Genomic DNA, 12,500 nt, shown 5'->3' on the forward strand with positions numbered 1-12,500 from the left:
TCTCTTCTCAGTCATGTTTGACACTGGTCTACTACCCAGGCATGTGTTTCGTCAGTCATTTGACACTGGTCTACTACCAGGAGTCATGTGTCTTCTCAGTCATGTTGAACACTGGTTCTACAAAAAAATACCAGGTCATGTTCTTCTCAGTCATGTTGACACTGGTCCACTACCCAGGTCATGTTTCTTCTCAGCATGGTTGACACGGTCTAACTACCAGGTCATGTGTCTTCTCAGTCATGTTGACACTGGTCTACTACCAGGTCATGTGTCTTCTCAGTCATGTTGACACTGGTCTACTACCAGGTCATGTGTCTTCTCAGTCATGTTGACACTGGTCTACTACAGGTAATGTGTCTTCTCAGTCATGTTGACACTGGTCTACTACCAGGTCATGTGTCTTCTCAGTCATGTTGGACACTGGTCTACTACCAAGGTCATGTGTCTTCTCAGTCATGTTGACACTGGTCTACTACCAGGTCATGTGTCTTCTCAGTCATGTTGACACTGGTCTACTACAGGGTAATGTGTCTTCTCAGTCATGTTGACACTGGTCTACTACAGGGTCATGTGTCTTCTCAGTCATGTTGACACTGGTCTACTACCAGGTCATGTGTCTTCTCAGTCATGTTGACACTGGTCTACTACCAGGTCATGTGTCTTCTCAGTCATGTTGACACTGGTCTACTACCAGGTCATGTGTCTTTCTCAGTCATGGTTGACCACTGGTCTACTACCAGGTTCATGTGTCTTCTCAGTCATGTTGACACTGGTCTACTACCAGGTCATGTGTCTTCTCAGTCATGTTGACACTGGTCTACTACCAGGTCATGTGTCTTCTCAGCCATGTTGACACTGGTCTACTACCAGGGCATGTGTCTTCTCAGTCATGTTGACACTGGTCCACTACCAGGTCATGTGTCTTCTCAGTCATGTTGACACTGGTCCACTACCAGGTCATGTGTCTTCTCAGTCATGTTGACACTGGTCTACTACCAGGGCATGTGTCTTCTCAGTCATGTTGACACTGGTCCACTACCAGGTCATGTGTCTTCTCAGTCGTGTTGACACTGGTCCACTACCAGTCATGTGTCTTTCTCAGTCATGTTGATACTGGTCCACTACCAGGTCATGTGTCTTCTCAGTCATGTTGACACTGGTCTACTACCAGGTCATGTGTCTCTCAGTCATGTTGACACTGGTCTTACTACCAGGTCATGTGTCTCTCAGTCATGTTGACACTGGTCTACTACCAGGTCATGTGTCTTCTCAGTCATGTTACACTGGTCTACTACCAGGTCATGTGTCTTCTCATCATGTTGACACTGGTCTACTACCAGGTCATGTGTCTTCTCAGTCATGTTGACACTGGTCTACTACCAGGGCATGTGTCTCTCAGTCATGTTGACACTGGTCTACTACCAGGTCATGTGTCTTCTCAGTCATGTTGACACTGGTCTACTACCAGGTCATGTGTCTTCTCAGTCATGTTGACACTGGTCTACTACCAGTCATGTGTCTTCTCAGTTCATGTTGACACTGGTCTACTACCAGGTCATGTGTCTTCTCAGTCATGTTGACACTGGTCTACTACCAGGTCATGTGTCTTCTCAGTCATGTTGACACTGGTCTACTACCAGGTCATGTGTCTTCTCAGTCATGTTGATACTGGTCCACTACCAGGTCATGTGTCTTCTCAGTCATGTTGACACTGGTCTACTACCAGGTCATGTGTCTTCTCAGTCATGTTGACACTGGTCCACTACCAGGTCATGTGTCTTCTCAGTCATGTTGACACTGGTCTACTACCAGGTCATGTGTCTTCTCAGTCATGTTGACACTGGTCTACTACCAGGTCATGTGTCTTCTCAGTCATGTTGACACTGGTCTACTACCAGGTCATGTGTCTTCTCAGTCATGTTGACACTGGTCTACTACCAGGGCATGTGTCTTCTCAGTCATGTTGACACTGGTCCACTACCAGGTCATGTGTCTTCTCAGTCATGTTGACACTGGTCCACTACCAGGTCATGTGTCTTCTCAGTCATGTTGACACTGGTCTACTACCAGGTCATGTGTCTTCTCAGTCATGTTGACACTGGTCTACTACCAGGTCATGTGTCTTCTCAGTCATGTTGATACTGGTCCACTACCAGGTCATGTGTCTTCTCAGTCATGTTGACACTGGGTCTACTACCAGGTCATGTGTCTTCTCAAGTCATGTTGACACTGGTCTACTACCAGGTCATGTGTCTTCTCAGTCATGTTGACACTGGTCTACTACCAGGTCATGTGTCTTCTCAGTCATGTTGATACTGTCCACTACCAGGTCATGTGTCTTCTCAGTCATGTTGACACTGGTCTACTACCAGGTCATGTGTCTTCTCAGTCATGTTGACACTGTCTACTACCAGGTCATGTGTCTTCTCAGTCATGTTGACACTGGTCTACTACCAGGTCATGTGCTTCTCAGTCATGTTGACACTGGTCTACTACCAGGTCATGGTCTTCTCAGTCATGTTGATACTGGTCTACTACCAGGTCATGTGTCTTCTCAGTCATGTTGACACTGGTCTACTACCAGGTCATGTGTCTTCTCAGTCATGTTGATACTGGTCTACTACCAGGTCATGTGTCTTCTCAGTCATGTTGACACTGGTCTACTACCAGGTCATGTGTCTTCTCAGTCATGTTGACACTGGATCTACTACCAGGTCATGTGTCTTCTCAGTCATGTTGACACTGGTCTACTACCAGGTCATTGTTGTCTTCTCAGTCATGTTGACACTGGTCTACTACCAGGTCATGTGTCTTCTCAGTCATGTTGACACTGGTCTACTACCAGGGCATGTGTCTTCTCAGTCATGTTGACACTGGTCTACTACCAGGTCATGTGTCTTCTCAGTCATGTTGACACTGGCTACTACCAGGGCATGTGTCTTCTCAGTCATGTTGACACTGGTCTACTACCAGGGTCATGTGTCTTCTCAGTCATGTTGACACTGGTCTACTACCACGTCATGTGTCTTCTCAGTCATGTTGACACTGGTCTACTACCAGGGCATGTGTCTTCTCAGTCATGTTGACACTGGTCTACTACCAGGTCATGTGTCTTCTCAGTCATGTTGACACTGGTCTACTACCAGGTCATGTGTCTTCTCAGTCATGTTGACACTGGTCTACTACCAGGTCATGTGTCTTCTCAGTCATGTTGACACTGGTCTACTACCAGGTCATGTGTCTTCTCAGTCATGTTGACACTGGGTCTACTACCAGGTCATGTGTCTTCTCAGTCATGTGACACTGGTCTACTACCAGGTCATGTGTCTTTCTCAGTCATGTTGACACTGGTCTACTACCAGGTCATGTGTCTTCTCAGTCATGTTGACACTGGTCTACTACCAGGTCATGTGTCTTCTCAGTCATGTTGACACTGGTCTACTACCAGGTCATGTGTCTTCTCAGTCATGTTGACACTGGTCTACTACCAGGTCATGTGTCTTCTCAGTCATGTTGACACTGGTCTACTACCAGGTCATGTGTCTTCTCAGTCATGTTGACTCTGGTCTACTACCATGCTTTAATGTATGTTGTTCTCATTAATATTGTTGTTGTAGTTGTTATTAATGTAATCCCATGTCCACTACTACTATTATTATTGCTGTTGGTCACACCATTTATTTAAATATATATATTTATATATAAATAATATATTTTTATTTTTCAATATGTATACTTTGACAATGTAAGTAATAATTGCCATAAATAATTGCCACAATTGTCAATAAAGTCAATTGAATTGAGAGAGAGTTGGAGAAAGAGAGAGAGAGAGAGTTGGAGAAAGAGAGAGAGAGAGAGTTGGAGAAAGAGAGAGAGTTGGAGAAAGAGAGAGAGAGAGAGAGTTGGAGAAAGAGAGAGAGAGTTAGAGAAAGAGAGAGAGAGTTGGAGAAAGAGAGAGAGTTGGAGAAAGAGACAAAGAGAGAGTTGGAGAAAGAGACAAAGAGAGAGTTGGAGAAAGAGACAAAGAGAGAGTTGGAGAAAGAGACAGAGAGAGAGTTGGAGAAAGAGAGAGAGAGAGAGAGTTGGAGAAAGAGACAGATAGAGAGAGTTGGAGAAAGAGACAGAGAGAGAGTTGGAGAAAGAGACAGAGAGAGAGTTGGAGAAAGAGAGAGAGAGAGTTGGAGAAAGAGACAGAGAGAGAGTTGTGTGAAAATAACTAACCATCCAGTAACAGCCACAGTCCCATGCCCTGCTTCATACAATATAGCTCATCTATCCCTTATGAACAATGTCATTATCATCACATAGAAAGGCCCTGCTCCTGTCTCTGGTTCTGTCTCTGGTTCTGTCTCTGGTTCTGCTCCTGTCTCTGGTTCTGGTTCTGCTCCGGTCTCTGGTTCTGTCTCTGCTCCTGTCTCTGCTCCTGTCTCTGGTCCTGTCTCTGCTCCTGTCTCTGCTCCTGTCTCTGGTTCTGTCTCTGGTCCTGTCTCTGGTCCTGTCTCTGCTCCTGTCTCTGCTCCTGTCTCTGCTCCTGTCTCTGCTCCTGTCTCTGGTTCTGTCTCTGGTCCTGTCTCTGCTCCTGTCTCTGCTCCTGTCTCTGGTCCTGTCTCTGCTCCTGTCTCTGCTCCTGTCTCTGCTCCTGTCTCTGGTTCTGTCTCTGCTCCTGTCTCTGCTCCTGTCTCTGCTCCTGTCTCTGCTCCTGTCTCTGGTTCTGTCTCTGCTCCTGTCTCTGGTTCTGTCTCTGCTCCTGTCTCTGCTCCTGTCTCTGGTTCTGTCTTTGCTCCTGTCTCTGGTTCTGTCTCTGCTCCTGTCTCTGCTCCTGTCTCTGCTCCTGTCTCTGATTCTGTCTCTCCTCCTGTCTCTGCTCCTGTCTCTGTCTCTGCTTCCTGTCTCTGGTTCTGCTCCTGTCTCTGGTCCTGTCTCTGCTCCTGTCTCTGCTCCTGTCTCTGCTCCTGTCTCTGGTTCTGTCTCTGCTCCTGTCTCTGGTTCTGTCTCGGCTCCTGTCTCTGGTTCTGTCTCTGCTCCTGTCTCTGTCTCTGGTTCTGTCTCTGGTTCTGTCTCTGCTCCTGTCTCTGTTCTGTCTCTGGTCCTGTCTCTGCTCCTGTCTCTGCTCCTGTCTCTGGTTTTGTGTCTGCTCCTGTCTCTGGTTCTGTCTCTGCTCCTGTCTCTGGTTCTGTCTCTGCTCCTGTCTCTGGTTCTGTCTCTACTCCTGTCTCTGCTCCTGTCTATGGTTCTGTCTCGGCTCCTGTCTCTGGTTCTGTCTCTGGTTCTGTCTCTGGTTCTGTCTCTGCTCCTGTCTCTGCTCCTGTCTCTGCTCCTGTCTCTGGTTCTGTCTCGGCTCCTGTCTCTGGTTCTGTCTCTGGTTCTGCTCCTGTCTCTGCTCCTGTCTCTGCTCCTGTCTCTGGTTCTGTCTCTGGTTCTGTCTCTGCTCCTGTCTCTGGTTCTGTCTCTGCTCCTGTCTCTGCTCCTGTCTCTGGTTCTGTCTCGGCTCCTGTCTCTGGTTCTGTCTCTGGTTCTGCTCCTGTCTCTGCTCCTGTCTCTGCTCCTGTCTCTGGTTCTGTCTCTGGTTCTGTCTCTGCTCCTGTCTCTGGTTCTGTCTCTGCTCCTGTCTCTGCTCCTGTCTCTGGTTCTGTCTCTGGTTCTGTCTCGGCTCCTGTCTCTGGTTCTGTCTCTGCTCCTGTCTCTGTCTCTGGTTCTGTCTCGGCTCCTGTCTCTGGTTCTGTCTCTGGTTCTGTCTCTGCTCCTGTCTCTGCTCCTGTCTCTGCTCCTGTCTCTGGTTCTGTCTCTGCTCCTGTCTCTGTTCCTGTCTCTGGTTCTGTCTCGGCTCCTGTCTCTGGTTCTGTCTCTGGTTCTGCTCCTGTCTCTGCTCCTGTCTCTGCTCCTGTCTCTGGTTCTGTCTCTGGTTCTGTCTCTGCTCCTGTCTCTGGCTCTGTCTCTGCTCCTGTCTCTGCTCCTGTCTCTGGTTCTGTCTCTGGTTCTGTCTCGGCTCCTGTCTCTGGTTCTGTCTCTGCTCCTGTCTCTGTCTCTGGTTCTGTCTCGGCTCCTGTCTCTGGTTCTGTCTCTGGTTCTGTCTCTGGTTCTGTCTCTGGTTCTGTCTCTGCTCCTGTCTCTGGTTCTGTCTCGGCTCCTGTCTCTGGTTCTGTCTCTGGTTCTGCTCCTGTCTCTGCTCCTGTCTCTGCTCCTGTCTCTGGTTCTGTCTCTGGTTCTGTCTCTGCTCCTGTCTCTGGCTCTGTCTCTGCTCCTGTCTCTGCTCCTGTCTCTGGTTCTGTCTCTGGTTCTGTCTCGGCTCCTGTCTCTGGTTCTGTCTCTGCTCCTGTCTCTGGTTCAGTCTCTGCTCCTGTCTCTGGTTCTGTCTCTGCTCCTGTCTCTGCTCCTGTCTCTGCTCCTGTCTCTGCTCCTGTCTCTGCTCCTGTCTCTGGTTCTGTCTCTGGTTCTGTCTCTGCTCCTGTCTCTGGTTCTGTCTCTGCTCCTGTCTCTGGTTCTGTCTCTGCTCCTGTCTCTGCTCCTGTCTCTGCTCCTGTCTCTGGTTCTGTCTCTGCTCCTGTCTCTGGTTCTGTCTCTGGTTCTGTCTCTGGTTCTGTCTCTGCTCCTGTCTCTGCTCCTGTCTCTGCTCCTGTCTCTGGTTCTGTCTCTGCTCCTGTCTCTGGTTCTGTCTCTGCTCCTGTCTCTGGTTCTGTCTCTGGTTCTGTCTCTGCTCCTGTCTCTGCTCCTGTCCAACTGTACCCATGTGTGAGCTGGAGGAAATGGCAACTGTCATAATTACTATTCACTGAGTGTACAAAACATTTAGAACGCCATCCTATTATTGAGTTGCACCCTCTGTTGTCCTCAGAACCGCTTCAATTCTTCGGGTCATGGACTCTACAAGGTGTTGAAAGCGTTACACAGGGACACTGGCCCCATGTTGACATCCAATGTTCCTCACAGTTGTGTCAAGTTGGCTGGATGTCCTTTGGGTGGTCGGACCATTCGTCACGTGAAACTGTTGAATTTTTTTTGAAAAACCCAGCAGCGTTGCAGTTCTTGTCACAAACCGGTGCGCCTGGCACCTACTACCATACCCCCCCGTTCAAAGGCACTTCAATCTTTTGTCTTGCCCATTCACCCTCTGAATTGTCACACAAACACAATCCATGTCTCAATTATCTTAAAGCTTAAAAATCTCCTCCCCTTTCATCTACACTGATTGAAGTGGATTTAACAAGCACCTGGGAACCCTCAACAAGCACCTGGGAACCCTCAACAAACACTTGGGAACCCTCAACAAACACTTGGGAACCCTCAACAAGCACCTGGGAACCCTCAACAAGCACCTGGGAACCCTCAACAAGCACTTGGGAACCCTCAACAAGCACTTGGGAACCCTCAACAAACACCTGGGAACCCTCAACAAGCACTTGGGAACCCTCAACAAACAATTGGGAACCCTCAACAAGCACCTGGGAACCCTCAACAAGCACCTGGGAATCCTCAACAAGCACCTGGGAACCCTCAACAAGCACCTGGGAACCCTCAACAAGCACCTGGGAACCCTCAACAAGCACCTGGGAACCCTCAACAAGCACCTGGGAACCCTCAACAAGCACCTGGGAACCCTCAACAAGCACTTGGGAACCCTCAACAAGCACCTGGGAACCCTCAACAAGCACTTGGGAACCCTCAACAAGCACTTGGGAACCCTCAACAAGCACCTGGGAACCCTCAACAAGCACCTGGGAACCCTCAACAAGCACCTGGGAACCCTCAACAAACACCTGGGAACCCTCAACAAGCACCTGGGAACCCTCAACAAGCACCTGGGAACCCTCAACAAACACCTGGGAACCCTCAACAAGCACTTGGGAACCCTCAACAAGCACCTGGGAACCCTCAACAAGCACTTGGGAACCCTCAACAAACACCTGGGAACCCTCAACAAGCACCTGGGAACCCTCAACAAGCACCTGGGAACCCTCAACAAGCACCTGGGAATCCTCAACAAGCACCTGGGAATCCTCAACAAGCACCTGGGAACCCTCAACAAGCACTTGGGAACCCTCAACAAACACCCGGGAACCCTCAACAAGCACCCGGGAACCCTCAACAAGCACCTGGGAACCCTCAACAAGCACCTGGGAACCCTCAACAAGCACCTGGGAATCCTCAACAAGCACCTGGGAACCCTCAACAAGCACTTGGGAACCCTCAACAAACACCCGGGAACCCTCAACAAGCACCCGGGAACCCTCAACAAGCACCTGGGAACCCTCAAACAAGCACTTGGGAACCCTCAACAAACACCTGGGAACCCTCAACAAGCACCTGGGAACCTCAACAAGCACCTGGGAACCCTCAACAAGCACCTGGGAACCCTCAACAAGCACCTGGGAACCCTCAACAAGCACCTGGGCAGCCAGTCTATTGTATCATTGTATGTTATTTTCTTGCTTAAAAAAACACGCACACACAAATATACACATACACACACTACCGGTCAAAAGTTTAGAACACCTACTACTAACAAATCAAAACATATTTGATATTCTTCAAAGTTAGCTAACTGACAGGTTGACTGGCTAGCTAACTGATAGGCTGACTGGCTAGCTAACTGACAGGCTAGCTAACTGACAGGCTGACTGGCTAGCTAACTGACAGGCTGACTGGCTAGCTAACTAACTGGATAGCTAGCTGACAGGTTGACTGGCTAGCTAACTGACAGGCTAGCTAACTGACAGGTTGACTGGCTAGCTAACTGACAGGCTAGCTAACTGACAGGCTGACTGGCTAGCTAACTGACAGGTTGACTGGCTAGCTAACTGACAGGCTAGCTAACTGACAGGTTGACTGGCTAGCTAACTGACAGGCTAGCTAACTGACAGGCTGACTGGCTAGCTAACTAACTGGATAGCTAGCTGACATGTTGACTGGCTAGCTAACTGACAGGCTAGCTAACTGACAGGTTGACTGGCTAGCTAACTGACAGGCTGACTGGCTGGCTAGCTAACTGACAGGCTGACTATTTGACTGACAACAGCCATGCTGAGTTAGTGTGTCCTCTCTCTTCCTGGTCATTTTCTGCAGACAAATGAAGCAGAAATGTGTACTATGATTTCATCTGGTTGTAAATCACTGGTCTGCTGTGGTGGCTCTCCACTGCTGTGATAACATCTGGTTGTAAATCACGAGTCTGCTGTAGTGTGCTGAGCAACGTGCCCGTTGTCCCACGCAGCCGACAGACCGCCATACACACAGCTACCGAAGTGCCTCTGACGTCTAATGGCCAAGCAACACCCACAGCCTCGCTGCCTGCCGGCCTGATGAATCAGTTCATTCAGCCTTCTCTTCCCTCCTCCTATTCCGCTATTCCCTCTGTTCACTGTGAAACGTCTTCTGTCAGGATGTTATTTATAGCTCTAGAGGTTCACCGTCACTGAATTCACATGCAACTCTGCTAAATATAGCCACTTTTCCTCTCTCCCTCTCCCCTGCCTCCCTCTGTCCCTCTCCCCTGCCTCCCTCTGTCCCTCTCCCCTGCCTCCCTCTGTCCCTCTCCCCTGCCTCCCTCTCTCCCTCTCCCCTGCCTCCCTCTCCCCCTCTCCCCCTCTCCCCTGCCTCCCTCTCTCCCTCTCCCCTGCCTCCCTCTCCCCCTCTCCCCTGCCTCCCTCTCCCCTGCCTCCCTCTCTCCCTCTCCCCTGCCTCCCTCTCCCCCTCTCCCCTGCCTCCCTCTCCCCTGCCTCCCTCTCCCCTCTCCCCTGCCTCCCTCTCCCCCTCTCCCCTGCCTCCCTCTCCCCTGCCTCCCTCTCCCCCTCTCCCCTGCCTCCCTCTCCCCTGCCTCCCTCTCCCCCTCTCCCCTGCCTCCCTCTCCCCCCTCTCCCCTGCCTCCCTCTCTCCCTCTCCCCTGCCTCCCTCTCCCCCTCTCCCCTGCCTCCCTCTCCCCTGCCTCCCTCTCCCCCTCTCCCCTGCCTCCCTCTCCCCCTCTCTCCCTCTCCCCTGCCTCCCTCTCTCCCTCTCCCCTGCCTCCCTCTCTCCCTCTCCCCTGCCTCCCTCTCCCCTGCCTCCCTCTCTCTCTCCCCTGACTCCCTCTCCCCTGCCTCCCTCTCTCCCTCTCCCCTGCCTCCCTCTCCCTGCCTCCCTCTCTCCCTCTCCCCTGCCTCCCTCTCCCCTGCCTCCCTCTCTCCCTCTCCCCTGCCTCCCTCTCCCCCTCTCCCCTGCCTCCCTCTCTCCCTCTCCCCTGCCTCCCTCTCCCCCTCTCCCCTGCCTCCCTCTCCCCTGCCTCCCTCTCTCCCCCTCCACTGCCCTTCCCTCTTCCCCCTTCTCTCCCTCCTGCCTGCTTTCCCATCTGTTGGCTGCCGGTGGATGGAGGGACGGACAGGGAGACCAGCGCTTCACACCCACACTCTCTGCGTACAGACTCTGTTAGCTCGCTCCATAGGCTGTCGGGCAGGAAACGCCCCCACGTGTCAGCATGCAAAAGCAACCTTGGTTTTGAATGAACTGCCTGGATATAACCCAGCCTAACCCAACCCAGCCCAACCGGCCCAACCCAACCCAGCCCAACCGGCCCAACCCAGCCGGCCCAGCCCAGCCCAACCCAACCCAGCCCGGCCCTACCCGGCCCAACCCAGCCCGGCCCAACCCAGCCCGGTCCAGCCCAGCAGTAGCAGCAGCTCTCAGACTCACCTCCAGCATCATTGGTCCGAGAGCCTCTTTGTCGATGACGGATTGGCCCGTTGATGAGATATCCGCCTTCTGTACCTCCTCCTCATTGGCTGCTGCTGCTTTCTCTGTGGGCAAGAAAGACAAATCAGAATCATGTTTCTTTCTTTACCTCAAATGTCCTCACAGCCCCATCAACAGTCCCATCAACAGCCCCATCAACAGCCTCATCAACAGTCCCATCAACAGCCCCATCAACAGCCTCATCAACAGCCTCATCAACAGTCCCATCAACAGCCCCATCAACAGCCCCATCAACAGCCCCATCAACAGCCTCATCAACAGTCCCATCAACAGTCCCATCAACAGCCTCATCAACAGCCCCATCAATAGTCTCATCAACAGCCCCATCAACAGCCTCATCAACAGCCCCATCAACAGCCTCATCAACAGCCTCATCAACAGTCCCATCAACAGCCCCATCAACAGCCTCATCAACAGCCCCATCAATAGTCTCATCAACAGCCCATCAACAGCCCCATAAACAGCCCCATCAACAGATATAAACCTTAAAACAGAGAGACAAAGACTGGCTCTAGTCTGAGCGAAATGGCACCCTAGTACCTCGAGCCCATCAAAAGTGCACTACAAATGTAATAGGGTGGTATTTGGAATGAGAATAACATGCTGTTCATTTGGATCGCTCAGCTGCATCCTCTTCCTTCTTCCTGTTTGATAGAGATTCAGTTAGACCGTTAAAAGAAACCGCTTGAGGATCTCTTTTAACATTTACTCTTCCTTCTTCCTGTTTAATAGAAATTCAGTTAGACCGTTAAAAGAAACCGCTTGAGGATCTCTTTTAACATTTACTCTTCTGTTTCAGATTAATAAAGAGAATAACAGATCTTCAAGGGAGGAGAAATCTATCCATCTCTTATACAATAATCAAATGAATGTCAAATGAGTCCTAATGTAGGCTATGTGATCCCATTAATAACCCAGACCTTATCAGAGACATTCACCCTCAAATCCCTCCTTACAATCACTGACCTATATGAGAGACATCACACAGACAGTCCCAAATGGCATCCTTACTCCCTTCATAGCGCCCTACCCTTGACAAGGGCCCGTAGGGAAACCCATAGGTCAAAGGTTACGCACTATGCAGGGGATAGGGTGCCATCTCTCTCTCTCTCTCTCTCAGCCAATCTTCTCTTTCCTCACTGATCTCACAAAGCATTCACGCACAGCGTATTGTCTAGACACCACCCGCTGCCATGTCACTAACTGGGGCATGAACTGTGTGTGTGTGTGTGTGTGCGCACGCACAGCATGAAGCTTTCACGCGGGTGTCGGGCGGCTAGATGGATGGTCATTGTCAACGTAAGAAAAATACCTCTAAAGTCATTATGGAAAGAGCATCGCCCCTCCTCCAACTGAGTGAACAACTTCTGCTGTCGGACGGACGGACAGGGACGGACGGAGAGGGATGGACAGGGACAGACGGAGAGGGACAGACGGACAGGGACGGACAGGGACGGACGGAGAGGGATGGACGGAGAGGGACGGACGGAGACGGACAGACGGAGAGGGACAGAAGGAAAGGGACGGACGGAGAGGGACAGAAGGAGAGGGACAGACGGAGAGGGACAGAAGGAAAGGAACGGACGGAGAGGGACAGAAGGAGAGGGACGGACGGAGAGGGACAGAAGGAGAGGGACGGACGGAGAGGGACGGACGGAGGGTCAACAGTGCTGAACTCAACGTAAAAATATACTCCAATAAAAAATTACATATTATGGATGTTATCTAATACGAGGTAGGGGACAATACGAGGTAGGGGGTAATACGAGGTAGGGGCCAAT

At 51.0% G+C, this 12,500-nt stretch overlaps 1 protein-coding gene across 1 annotated transcript in view; it reads right to left on the reverse strand.

Annotated features, from left to right (window-relative positions):
• Positions 1–12,500, reverse strand: part of LOC109887037 (nuclear receptor coactivator 2-like) — a 133,160-nt gene that overhangs the window by 21,719 nt on the left and 98,941 nt on the right. Inside the window, exon 4 of the mRNA XM_031796884.1 lies at positions 10,660–10,763. The gene's annotated coding sequence lies outside the window, so the exon portion shown is untranslated. The remainder of the gene's footprint in view (positions 1–10,659; positions 10,764–12,500) is intronic.

The sequence above is a fragment of the Oncorhynchus kisutch genome, linkage group LG18, assembly GCF_002021735.2.
Source record: "Oncorhynchus kisutch isolate 150728-3 linkage group LG18, Okis_V2, whole genome shotgun sequence".
Taxonomy (NCBI): Eukaryota; Metazoa; Chordata; class Actinopteri; order Salmoniformes; family Salmonidae; genus Oncorhynchus; species Oncorhynchus kisutch.